The 13,591-nt window shown below is 41.8% G+C and overlaps 1 protein-coding gene across 3 annotated transcripts in view; it reads right to left on the bottom strand.

Annotated features, from left to right (window-relative positions):
- The window catches only part of TAB2 (TGF-beta activated kinase 1 (MAP3K7) binding protein 2), an 86,446-nt gene extending 82,910 nt beyond the window's left edge, over window positions 1-3,536 (bottom strand). For 2 of the 3 annotated variants that reach the window (XM_079939024.1, XM_079939025.1), the window contains exon 1: window positions 3,167-3,536. The gene's annotated coding sequence lies outside the window, so the exon portion shown is untranslated. Of the gene's footprint in view, window positions 1-2,081; window positions 2,513-3,166 lie in introns of those variants that run through there. The other variant, XM_079939023.1, reaches the window with a different exon arrangement.
- Window positions 3,537-13,591: the final 10,055 nt, after the last annotated feature.

Raw genomic sequence — 13,591 nt, 5'->3', positions numbered from 1 at the left:
CTGAGTACTTACTCAGGGATTTTAGCTTTCTGATTAAGTAAGTGTCCTTGATTTTTAGGGTCAGAATCATAAAAAAATGAAATGTTAAAATATTATAAGTATTTTGGAAATATGAGCCAGAGGCAAATAAATATGAACATGCATACGTTTAGATTTCATACAATTTCCAAGTCTCCAAATCCTTACCATCTTAATACAGAGGACTTAAAATAAAATGACATATAGACTGTGAGAGTCTACCGAAAGATTCAGCCCAAACCTCCTTAGAATCGTTCAGCATGATCACCTTCCTGTGCTTGGCACCCACCACTACCCACATTTCCATTTTCCTAGTTGCCTAAAACTGTTCATCTAATCCTCTACTAGCATCTTATCCCCTAGCTTCTCCTCCTTATTACTGTTTTGCCCCATTTTCACATTTGCCTCTGTTATTTCCTCATAATCCTTCTATTTTATAGAGTCCCAATCTTAGATGGACCAAATAAAGATGACATAAGTGAAACAATGGAAAAGTGCTACTACCGTTCTCTCTTGGGTCATAGGAGCATGGCCAAGTAGAGATATAATGAAATCGAAGCTTTTCTGAATTACAGTTTAACTTACAAACTTTGTATGTTGTAAAGATTATCAGGAACTTTTTTTCAAAACATCTATAACAAGGTAAACAGTGCCTTTTAAATAAGTTGATAACCATTAAAAAATACACTTTTAGTCTTGATGAATTTATACAACTAAAATAAATGCTGTTTCAGAAAATTCACACATTCCTCATGGGACTTTTTTGGCACGAAACTCACAAAGTTTCATGTAAGTGGTGCCCATCACACCCATTTTGCAAAATGCCATATGTTCATAGATACATATGTAGATTTCATCCTCAACAGTATTTTGAGAATTTTCCTTACAGAGAAAACTACAGAAGTAGAATAAATTTTTATTTCTGTCAAGACACAAGACTAATCATGTTATGACACTTACCCAAGTATAACGTGTTACTAATACTAAACAAGCAATTCTCAATAATAACGTAACTGGGGATCTGAGTAGTTGTGCCCACTTAACTCTGCAGAGTTTAAAAACCTCCTGATTTCATTAGATGCAATAACTGTATGCAAGTTTTAAACAATATCACTAGCTGAAGGCAAGCGCTTCTTTCCAGTAAAGAGAGGACCAAATATAGGTGTTATTTCAATCAAATCAGATTAAATTAAAACTTATTTTTCAGGAAATTTGTATCAGATGAGACTGATCATTTATCCACTTCTTAACAAGTTACAAAGGCACAGGTTCTACTATGTGACAGTTCACTAAAGAGGGTTGAACCACTTGCATTTCATCAGTGTCCCCTGAGAATACTTTTGAACTCAGAAAAGGTATTCCACGTGCCCAAGAGAAAAATGAAATAACAGAGTATATTCAGTGGATGACTTACTCATCTAATTAACGCATTCAACTTTCAGTTGATCCTTTAAAGATTTAAATCTTAAGCACCCTCTATTAGAAACTGATTAGATTTAAGGGGAAAAAAACCCCAACAGAAGTTCTGAATCACTGGAATTTTTGTTCTATTTCCTGTTAACACACTGATAGTGCCATCATTCAATATATTCCTTCCAGACACGTTTTTTCAAAGCTATTGAATCCTTTTTAAACTTGGCCCTATTTTAATTTGTAACTCATTTATCTGACAATTCTTCCCATTGTTTCTAATTTAAGTGCTCAGCCAAAGCTTACAGTAAGATGAAGAGCGTGTCTGTCTTTATTAGAAAATGCAGTGGTTTCAAAATCTGAAGTTTCAAACTGTCAGGGTTTAAAACCAATCACGACTTCACTGTTCCAAGGAATTCAAAGATACTTTTAAAAAGGTGTCAATACTCTGCTACTGTATGAAGAGTGTGGTAAGCAGCAGTAGTGTAAAAACTGAAAGCAAAATTGTATTCCATGCCCACCAAAATTCCCGGCCAAATCTGAAATTGCATAATGAGCAACGTACTCTTTAAGAGTGAGCTAAAGCACAAACGAATTCCTTTTATAAAATGCGAATCAACCTGACCCTAAAGTTCGACACTTTACAAACTTACCTAAAACAGACAAAATGGATGCAAAAGTATACTGCCTCACTGTTGCCTCAAATACGACCTTAGTGTTCAAGAACTTTCCAATGAAGAGAGGCACTCAAAACAGCCTCGCACTGGAGACCCCGAAACGCATGAACTCCTGCGAAACCCCCGTGAAGCTGCAAATTCCCTCCACTCTCCTGGAAACCCAGCTTATCAGAAACATTTGAAGAATTCCTCCACGACAATTAAGCTGACTTGAAGAATGGAAACCGAACATCGCAAATATACTATATATGGAATGAAACATGGCCAAACGCATAGATACGAAGCCACATGGGCTCCGCCACTCTGCTATACTACCCAGCCCGAGCAGCCTTACAGCATCAGCAACGGGAAGATACACCTGTCACCTGTTCAGCGATACCCAGACCCTTTCAGCCTCCCGGCCCCAACCCCAATCTTAGGGTTTGAGGTTGACAGGACAGAAAGCTAGAACTATCCTCTGAAATCTAAGGGCCACACACTCACAGCGGGGCTGGCTCCCCACTTCCAGAAGGCTGCAGAAAACCCACATCGGAAAAGGAAAGACGCTCTCCCCTCGACCTCCACGTAACTCCCTCGATCTCTCCCCGCAACACCCTCGCCCCTAAGTCATCCCTCCTCGGGCCACGGCTCCCCCAGAGGAGATCTCCGTCCCCCCCGGCCCAGCCCCCCCATATCTCACACATGCCAAAGGGGCGGGCCGGGGGCACCCGTGCAGGCAGGGGCCCTCCCCGCCCCCGGCACCCTCCCCCACCCGGGGCTCTCCCCGGCGCCCGACTCCAATGAATCTCCCCCTCCCCCTACACACTTCTTCCCGGGAGCCCAGGCCGGGCCCGATGCTCCCCACCCCCGCCCGGTCTGGAGGACTTGGGGGGCCTCCCTCTCTGCCTCGCCACTGGGGAAGGAAGGAGGCGGAGGGAGGAAGAGCGAGAGGAAGAAGCGGACGCCCCGCAAGGGCCTCGCGAGTCGGCAGAGTCCCTTCCAGATGAAGGGGGGGTGCGGGGAGCTGAGGGGAGAGCCGGGATTGGGGATCCCGCCGAGGCCCGGCAGCGCTGTCCGCTTACCCTTCGCCGCCGCCGCTTCCCCCTCCTCCTCCTCGGCCGCCGCCGCCGCCGCCTCTCCCACTACGGCAGCCGTCTCCACCGTCGCCGCCGCCGCCTCCACCACCACAGCCGCCGCCAGCGCCGCCGCCGCCTCCGATTCCACCCGGCAGGGGGGACACCTCAGCTCTCCCTCCCTCCCCGCTCAGCCCCTCCGATCGGCCGCCGCCGCCAACTCCCTCCGGCTGCCGCCGCCGCCGCCGCCGCCGCTCGTGGCTGAGGGGGAGGGGAGGGGGTCGGGCTGGGTCGCCCCGCCGGCGGCTGCTGCAGATCAAAAACGATGGCTGGGTGGCGTCGCCTCTCCCCGCTCCTCGGCTCCAGCTCGCTCGGCCTCCCTACCTCCTTCGGCCCCCACCCCCCTCGCGCTTGCTTGCCCTCCCCCCACCCCCCCAGCTCTCGCTCGCTCTCGCCGCGGCTCCGCCAGTCCAGTGCAAATCAAAATACTGTCACACAATATGGCGGCGCGGCCGCCGGCAAACACCGCGAGATCTGTGGGCGCTGCTGAGGCGGCGGCTGTGACTAGGCCTCCCCCAGTCGGGCGGCGGGGGAGCGGCCAGCGGCGGCGGCGGCGGTGGCGGCGGCGCGGAGATGCTCTTTCTCCGCCCTGCACCCCTCCCCCGACTCTCGCAGACTCCACACCCGTCTTGCGAAGGCTGCAGGGAGAACGCTGCCCGGTCGCGCGGACTGGCGCGGGCAGCCGCCGGGGCCGTGCTAGAGGGGGCGCCGAGGCAAACGGCCAGAGGAGGGCCCGATCCTACTTTTTAAGTTTTATCCCGGCCGCCGTTACTTGGAGGGGGTGTGTGTGTGGAGAGAAAGAGCAGGTTTACCCCCCAACGGGGGCCGATAGCAGTTTAGGTCGAAAGGAGAAAAGAACTCAGCTCCCCGCGGCTCGGCCCGTCCGGAAGCGGGCGGCGGGACCAGTGGGGCTGCTGGCCTCGCCGCGCGGGAAGGGGGCTTCGAGCTCCGGGCGGGGGGCGGACCCGATGCCGCGGCACTGCAGCAGCTCCGCGCCTTCACCGGGCCCGGGCCGCCGAGGGCGGCAGGTGGGCCGCGGCGGGGCGGGGACACACCCCTTTGGAGGCAGGCGGCGCCGAGAGCCGCTGGCTGACTGTGGTCAGAGCGGGAGACCAGAGTCGTCCCGAGAGTGTGCGGGACACGTCCTAGAAGGCTCGGAACTCGCAGCTTCGAGTTTGGAAAAAAATGTTGGGCTCTGAGTCTTCTTGAGCGCTGGAAAGAAAAAACCAGTCTAAATACTGCAAGGGTTTTGTTGTTTCGATTTTATTTAAATTGCACGTTCCTAGAAGTCCTAGAAGCAGAGCCAAAGACACTTTAACTTCGGGGGGGGGGGGCAGGCGAAGCAAAGACTTCTGTTTCTATCTTCTTAAAGAAATATTTGTTTAATTTCCCCCTAAAATGAAACGTGTTTAACACTCACACGTTTCTCACAATGTAAGATATTTATTTAAACATTCTAGCGCTTTAATGGTGTCCAAAACACTACATTTTTAAAATTTTTGTCCATTTCTCTGCCAGTTTCTTCCTTGAAACAATTCTTACTCCCCAGAAAAATCCTGAAGGACCATTTTTATTTTTCTATTTCCAGTATGAGCGCTGTAGTTACAGCGAGAGCCTTTAAACACACACACACCCACCCAAAACAAAACAAAAATCTCTTAAGAAGTACAGGCTTCTCTACGGTTAAGGTACTTTTGCCAGTTCTTTTCCCCTCACTCATCATTTAAAAATACCTGAAATATTGGGATAGGGCACCAATTCAATACCTTTACCACGTCAGAAGCCGGAAGTACTTATTATTACTTACTGTATCAGAATTTAAGTATTTTTCTCTCCATTGTCGATATTAAGAGGAGTAAATTAGGATTTAAAAAATGGGAAGACTATAGTTTTAATGTACGCAATGCTTGGTAATAAAAAAAATCACTGAACCTTAATACTTCACAGTAGTCCTTTCTGAGAAACTATTTCCGAACTAAATGTTAAAGTAATTAATGAAATGAGTTTAGAGAAATTGAATCCATTATTAAGTAAATTTCACTTCTCTTTGAAACCACTATAAAATATAGAGCGAAAAATTGCTTTTGAAATGGTAGAATTACATATTTTATACAAAATATTGTTAGAAATTTAATGAAATGTATATATACATATTTTAATAGAAATATAATGCTTTGTAAACTTACGAACACGATAGGTGTGAATAGCTCAAGTCTAAGAACCAGTGGGTGGCAGAGAATGTATGTATAACAATACATCCTCGCACCAACACTGAAGAGCTTTAACCTGGATCTAATCATGAGAAGCATCAAACAAACCCAAATAGAGGAACATTCTACAAAATAGCTGGCCCATATTCTTAAAACACGCTCAATGTCATGAAAACAAAACAAAACTGCAGATTAAAGGAAACTAAAGACTTAACAACTAAATGCAATATGTGACCGTGAACTACATCTTTACTGGAGGAGGAAAATTTTATACTTTAGGATGTTACTGGGATAATTGATGCAGTTGGAATATGAACTGTAGATTAAAGTACGTTATCCATGTTAAGTTTCCCGAATATATTATGTATGAGAATATTCTTGTTCATCGGAAAACACACTGAAATATTCCCTGTGGCCACCAGGGAAGTCCCCTTGGTTATTTTTAAATTTTAAAATAGTTTAAATATTTTAAAAAACTTGGTGAATATGGGAATTTCTCTACTATTCTTGCAATTTTTCACTGTATGAAATTATTGCAAAATAAGTTTTAAAAAACAAAGAGCTTTAAACTGCAGAGTTCCCTACTTAACCAAGAGAAGGAATGTTGTGAGATGGACAGGTAGAGATAGAGAAATAGATATCCTTTCATAATGGAACTAGCCATCTGTTTCTCAGTGACAGATGGGAGTTTTGGTCATTCAACTTTTCCTTCTTCTCATCTATTTAATCTACTTGAATTTGGAACAGAAATAGGAACGCTTACTATATATTTGGTAAATGTGATATCCATATTTAGTGATCCAATAAATATTCAGTGTCTATTATCCACAAGGCTCTGTGGAGAAAACATGAGGGAACAAAGCAGACTGTGCCTTTCAGATGCTCTCTGTAATGATTAGAGAGAGAAAACAACATATAATCCCTATACTACATTCAAGAGTCTTTTAGTCTAGTGCTGTGTGGCCACTAGCTACCTGTAGCTATTTACATTTAAATTAATTAAGCAAAATGAAATGTTCAGGCCCCCAGTTGCATTAGCCACATTTCAAGTGCTCATTAACCGTCTTCACAGAAAGTTCTATGATTGAACAGCACTGGTAGTAGAAGAGAATACACTATGTAAATAACACCAATACGAAGTAGATGGTAATAAACACCATAGAAGCTTAGAAGAAGGAGAGTTTACTTTGCAGGGGGTGGCAGTAGAGGAAATGTCAGGGACAGTTTCAAGAAGATTGTGTACAGGCAAGTGGAGATGGAGCAAGAGAATTCCAGGCAAAGACAACATGAACAAAGCGGGAAAGGGAGAGGCATATTCAAGGGATCGCACTTAGTTCTATGTATCCATAGTGCAAGGTACGTAACAGAGTGTAGCGCTGTACAACACCACAAATGCTGAACTGCTGAGCTTGGACTAATTCTCTAAGCAACGGGAAGTTACTAAAGAAGTTGTCTTTTGGACAAGACAAAAAATATGATCAAATAGTTCTTTAGGAAGGATAATCTAGCAGCACATGTATGAAATGGATTAGAGTTGAGGGCATAAAGACTGCATAGCATTGCAATAGCCCAAATGAGACATAATGAATTTATATAAAGCGGTCTATCAGTAAGGATGTAACAAATTCCAATTTAAAATGGCTTAGGGGGCTTCCCTGGTGGTGCAGTGGTTGAGAGTCCGCCTGCCGATGCAGGGGACACAGGTTCGTGCCCCGGTCCGGGAAGATCCCACATGCCGCGGAGCGGCTGGGCCCATGAGCCATGGCCGCTGAGCCTGCGCGTCTGGAGCACAGATTCAAAGTAGAGGGAAAGACTGAAGGTGCAAGAATGAGATGATGACTCTTGAGCGTCTAAGAGAAACTTATAGGAATAATATTGAAGGCACAAGAAGAGTTTAGCTTTTTAGGACAAGGGACATTTTCTGAGACAAAAATAATTAAGAAAGGAAGACTATCCTAAAATATTTGTGTGTGTTTGTGCATGTGTGTGTGCAAATTGAAAGGTGATTCTAAAATTTATGTGGAAATAGAAGGGTCTATAGTAACCAAGACAATTTTGAAGAAGAACAAACTTAAGACTTAACGCTACCACGTTTAAAGACTCATTAAAAGTCTCAGTAATTAAGACAGTGTGGTATTGGCACAGAGACGGATGAATACACAAAAGGAACATAACAGAGAATCCAGAAATAGAACTTGATTTATGACAAAGGCACTGCTGCAATTCAGTGAGAAAAGGATATATTTTCAACAAATGGTGCTGGAACAATTGGCCATTCATATGGAAAAAAAGGATACTTGACTCCTACCTCACACCATATACAAAAATTAATTCAAGATGGATCATAGACCTAAATGGGAAGTTTAAAAAAGCTTCTGTTAATCAAAAGACACTATCAGGAAAGTGAATAAGAAAGAGAGAACATATTTCAATACATATATCTGACAATGGACTCACATTCAAAATATATGAGAAAATTTCCATAAATCAAAAAGAAAAACCAAACAACCCAATTTTTAAAATAAGGAAAAACTCTTGAAGAAGTACCCTATAAGATGATTTCCAAATGGCCAATAAGTTCACAGAAAAGTGTTCAACATAATTTCTTATCAGGAAAATGCAAATTACAAACGCAATGACATATCAGTGCCTACCTAACAGAAGGGCTAACGTTAAAAAGTCCAACAGTGCCAAGTGTTAGCAAAGAAAAGTGTAGAGCAACCTGAACTCTCATATACTGCAGATGGGATTGTAAATTGGTTCAACCACATTGGAAAACTCTTTGACAGTGTCTACTAAAGCTAAACATATGCCTACTTTATGACCTAACTATGTTGTTTTATTTTATGGGTCAACTTGGCAGGGCCATGGTGCCCAAACAGCTGGCTGAACATTATTCTGGGTGTTTTTGTGAGGGCGTTTTTGTATGAGATTAACATTTAAATTGGTGGACATCGAATACAGCAGATTGCCCTCCACAATGTAGATGGGCTTCATTCAATCACTGAAGGCTTGAATAGAACAAAGGAACAACTTTTCCCCCACTAGGAGGAATTTCCCCAACTGGATGGCTTCCTGACTTGAACTGGTACATAGGCTCTTCCTGGTTCTCCAGCCTGCAGGCTTTTGAACAGAAACTGCAACACTGGCTCCCCCTGGCTATCCAGCCTGCCAGCTCATCCTGTAGATTTTGGACTTGCCAGCCTACATAATCATGTGAGCCAATTTCCTATAATCTCTCCATCATTCTTTCTCTCTGTATCCTATTGGTTCTGTTTCTCTGGAGAATTCTTATACACCAACAATTTCATTCCTGGGTATACACTCAGGAGAAATAAATGCACGTGTCCATCAAAAAACCGATAAATGGAATATTATTCAGCAATAAAAAGCAACGAAGCACTGATACATGCTACAACAGCGATGAACTTTGAACACCTTCTGCTAAATGAAAGAAGCGAGTCACAAAGGACCACGTATTGTATGTTTCCATTTATATGAACTGTCCAGAATAGGTGAATTCATAGAGACAGAAAGTATATTAGTGGTTGCCAGAGGCTGGAGGAAAGGGTGGAACATGGAGTGGCTTTTAATTGGTACACAGTTTCCTTTGGGGATGATGAAAATGTTCTACAGTTATATATTGGTGATGGTTTCATAACTCTGAGTATACTAATACTCACTGAATTTTGTACTTTGCAAGGGTAATTTTATGGTATGTGAATTGTATCTTAATAAAACAGTTACATATTTAAAAACGAATTAATTACTGATACACTTAACAAAATCAGTGAATCTCATGCACATTCTGAGAGGAGAAAAAGAAAACAGACAGAAAAGAATACACATTGTATAATTCTGTATATGTGAAGTGCAAGAACAGGCAAAAGAAACTGATGGTAATACAATTCAGAATAGTGGTTACCTCTGGGGGGTACAGGATGAGGAGTTTTGATTAGGATGACTCATGCGGGAGCCTGCTGGGGCACTAAAATATTCTTCATCTTGATCTGGGTGGTGATTGTTTGGATTTAAACACATGCAAATATCCATCGAGTTATATATACACTAAAGTTAAGCGTGACTTAGGCACTTTACTGAAAATATTTTGTACTTCAATAAAAACATTTTCTAAAAGGAGAACAATGGGTGACAATGTAGAGAAATTTAATCTTAGAAAGAGGGACAGTAGAGAGGTTGTGGTGGCCTCCAAGCTTTTGAATATGCAGAAAGCAAGGTCCTTTGCTCAGAGTAAGAGTGTTGGGTAGGGGATTAAAAACTTATGGAAAGGAGATAGTGATATGAAGGAAGAGGGTCACTCATTAATTGTTGTCTTATTTCTCTCTAGGATAAACAATGTGATTTATGTCACATGCTCTCATGTGTACCAAATATGGTATGTGTGTGCTGTGTGATGCCACTGTGGGTAGAAGCACCAGAAGTTTTTATGAATAATTTAAAAACTTATTCCAGGAGAATAATAATAACAGACAGATCCATGAGAAATCAACAGTCTTTTTCATGGACTCAGCTACCCTTTGCCTCAGGACTAGACTTGAAAACAGAGAGAATTAGAATGGCTAATATTCTCATCTTTGTCTCTCCCTTTCACCCTAGATCATAAACTCTTGAATAAAAATCTGTTTCATTCAGAATAGTTTATGCCAGCATAATAAGCTAGTGTTTAAATTCCATAATCTAGCTTTAGGCTGGACTGGGGTGCTCAGTACTTTTAAGGCTCTTTTTCACCTTTAGATAACCATTAGTTAAAAAGTCTGTTATCTTCCCAGCCAACCAGTCATGCTGATTTCCATTTTTGAGACTAGATCATGATGCAAGAGCTTATCAGAAAATGTTGCCACTGTCTGATGTAGAATATGGCACGTTGATACACTGGCTTGTTGCACAAATGTGATAGGAACCCAGAGTTTATAACCCAGTTATAAACCACTATTTATTATACAGTGCTTTACAATTTACAAGGTTTTCTCACATATATTATCTTCTCTGTTTGTCACAGTTTCTTTTGTTTTCTACATCATTACTACCACCACCAATTCACAACTAAAGATTTTAAGGTTCAACAGGTTAAATGACTTACTTTAGATTGGGTAATCTAAAACAATTATTAAGTGAACAGTGGGACTTTGAACAGATCCTCTGACCACATAGCCCAGGTCCTTTTCACCATACCATCCAGCAAGACATCTTCTCTTTGCTTAAAAAATTTACAATGATGATAATAATAGGGTGGGAAGTTTAAGAGAAACAAAGTTACTCTGGAAATTCAGAAGAAGAGGGGATCACAGGAAAGGTTTCTTGGGGATTATATTCCAGATGGGCCTTGAAGAGGTGACGGGATTGCAAAAGACCAACCCCCCCCAGAACCAAACCAAACAAACAAAAACAAGGGAAGGCATTGCACGTGCATGTAATAGTAGGTGCAAAGTCATAAAGTCAGAAAAGCATAGACCATATTTTGGGAATGTTCAGTAGTTTGGTTTTGTTGACTGTAGGAAAAACGTAGGATAGTGGTAAGAGAGAAAACAGAAAAAGGTAGCATTACGAACTAAGTTTGGTAGGCAGCAGTGTACCATTGAAGTCTTATGAGCAACTGAATATACTTGCATCTGTACTTCATCTGTCCTCTATTCGGTGGAGAAAGAAGAGGCTGGAGGTGGGAAGACCACAAAGACAATCATTTCTAGGCAAAGGTATGGACAACCTGAACAAACCTGTGGCAATAAAAAAAAAAAAGTCAGGAGCAAGAGAAATTTCGATGGTAGATTTTTTTTTTTAACATCATTATTGGAGTATAATTGTATTACAATGATGTGTTAGTTTCTGCTTTATAACAAAGTGAATCAGCTATATGTATACATATATTCCCATAACTCCTCCCTCTTGCGTCTCTCTCCAACCGTCCCTATCCTACCCCTCTAGGTGGTCACAAAGCACGGAGCTGATCTCCCTGTGCTATGCAGCTGCTTCCCACTAGCTATCTATTTTACATTTGGTAGTGTGTATATGGCCCTGCCACTCTCTCACTTCGTCCCAGCTTACCCTTCCCCCACCCCGTGTCCTCAAGTCCATTCTCTACGTCTGTGTCTTTATTCCTGTCTTGCCCCTGGTTCTTCAGAACCATTTTTTTTAGTTTGTTTGTTTGTTTGTTTGTTTAGATTCCATATATATGTGTTAGCATACACCATTTGTTTTTCTCTTTCTGACTTACTTCACTCTGTATGACAGACTCTAGGTCTATCCACCTCACTACAAATAACTCAATTTCGTTTCTTTTTATGGCTGAGTAATATTCCATTGTATATATGTGCCACATCTTTATCCATTCATCTGTTGATGGACACTTAGGTTGCTTCCATGTCCTGGCTATTGTAAGTAGACCTGCAATGAACATTGTGGTACATGACTCTTTTTCCATTATGGTTTTCTCAGGGTATATGTGCAGTAGTGGGATTGCTGGGTCGTATGGTAGTCCTATTTTTAATTTTTAAGGAACCTCCATAATGTTCTCCATAGTGGCTTATCAATTTGCATTCCCACCAACAGTGCAAGAGGGTTCCCTTTTCTCCACACACTCTCCAGCATTTATTGTTTGTAGATTTTTTGATGATGCACATTCTGACTGGTGTGAGGTGATACCTCACTGTCATGTTTTTCTCTAATGATTAGTGATGTTGAGCATCCTTTCATGTGTTTCTTGGCCATCTGTATATCTTCTTTGGAGAAATGTCTATTTAGGTATTCTGCCCATTTTGGGATTGGGCTGTTTGTTTTTTTGATATGGAGCTGCATGAGCTGTAAATTTTGGAGATTATTCCTTTGTCAGTTGCTTCATTTGCAAATATTTTCTCCCATTCTGAGGGTTGTCTTTTCTTCTTGCTTATGGTTTCCTTTGCTGTGCAAAAGCTTTTAAGTTTCATTAGGTCCCAATTGTTTGTTTTTATTTTTATTTCCATTTCTCTAGGAGGTGGGTCAAAAAGGATCTTGCTGTGATTTATGTCATAGAGTGTTCTGCCTATGTTTTCCTCTAAGAGTTTTATAGTGTCTGGCCTTACATTTAGGTCTTTAATCCCTTTTGAGTTTATTTCTGTGTATGGTGTTAGGGAGTGTTCTAATTTCATTCTTTTACATGTACCTGTCCAGTTTTCCTGGCACCACTTACTGAAGAGGCTCTCTTTTCTCCATTGTATATTCTTGCCTCCTTTATCAAAGATAAGGTGACCATAGGTGTGTGGGTTTATATCTGGGCTTTCTATCCTGTTCCATTGATCTATATTTCTGTTTTTGTGCCACTACCATACTGTCTTGATTACTGTGGCTTTGTAGTATAGTCTGAAGTCTGGGAGCCTGATTCCTCCAGCTCCATTTTTCTTTCTCAAGATTGCTTTGGCTATTCGGGGTCTTTTGTGTTTCCATACAAATTTTGAAATTTTTGGTTCTAGTTCTGTGAAAAATGCATTGAGAGGTTGAAAGGGATTGCACCGAATCTGTAGATTGCCTTCGGTAGTATAGTCATTATCACAACGTTGATTCTTCCAATGCATGAACATGGTATATCGCTCCATCTGTTTGTATCATCTTTAATTTCTTTCATTAGTGTCTTATAGTTTTCTGCATACAGGTCTTTTGTCTCCTTAGGTAGGTTTATTCCTAGATATTTTATTCTTTTTGTTGCAATGGTAAATAGGAGTGTTTTCTTGATTTCACTTTCAGATTTTTCGTCATTAGTGTATAGGAATGCCAGAGATTTCTGTGCATTAATTTTTTTTAACATCTTTATTGGGGTATAATTGCTTTACAATGGTTGTGCTTTAATTTTGAATCCTGCTACTTTACCAGATTCATTGATTAGCTCTAGTAGTTTTCTGGTAGCAACTTTAGGATTCTCTATGTATAGTATCATGTCATCTGCAAACAGTGACAGCTTTACTTCTTCTTTTCCGATTTGGATTCCTTTTATTTCCTTTTCTTCTCTGATTGCTGTCACTAAAACTTCCAAAACTATGTTGAATAAGAGTGGTGAGAGTGGGTAACCTTGTCTTGCTCCGGATGCTAGTGGAAATGCTTTCAGTTTTTCCACCATTGAGGACGATGTTGGCTGTAGGTTTGTCATATATGGCCTCTATTATGTTGAGGAAAGTTC

Source organism: Stenella coeruleoalba, assembly GCF_951394435.1.
Source record: "Stenella coeruleoalba genome assembly, chromosome: 12".
Lineage (NCBI taxonomy): Eukaryota > Metazoa > Chordata > Mammalia > Artiodactyla > Delphinidae > Stenella > Stenella coeruleoalba.
This window is presented reverse-complemented; position numbering and strand designations above follow the sequence as displayed.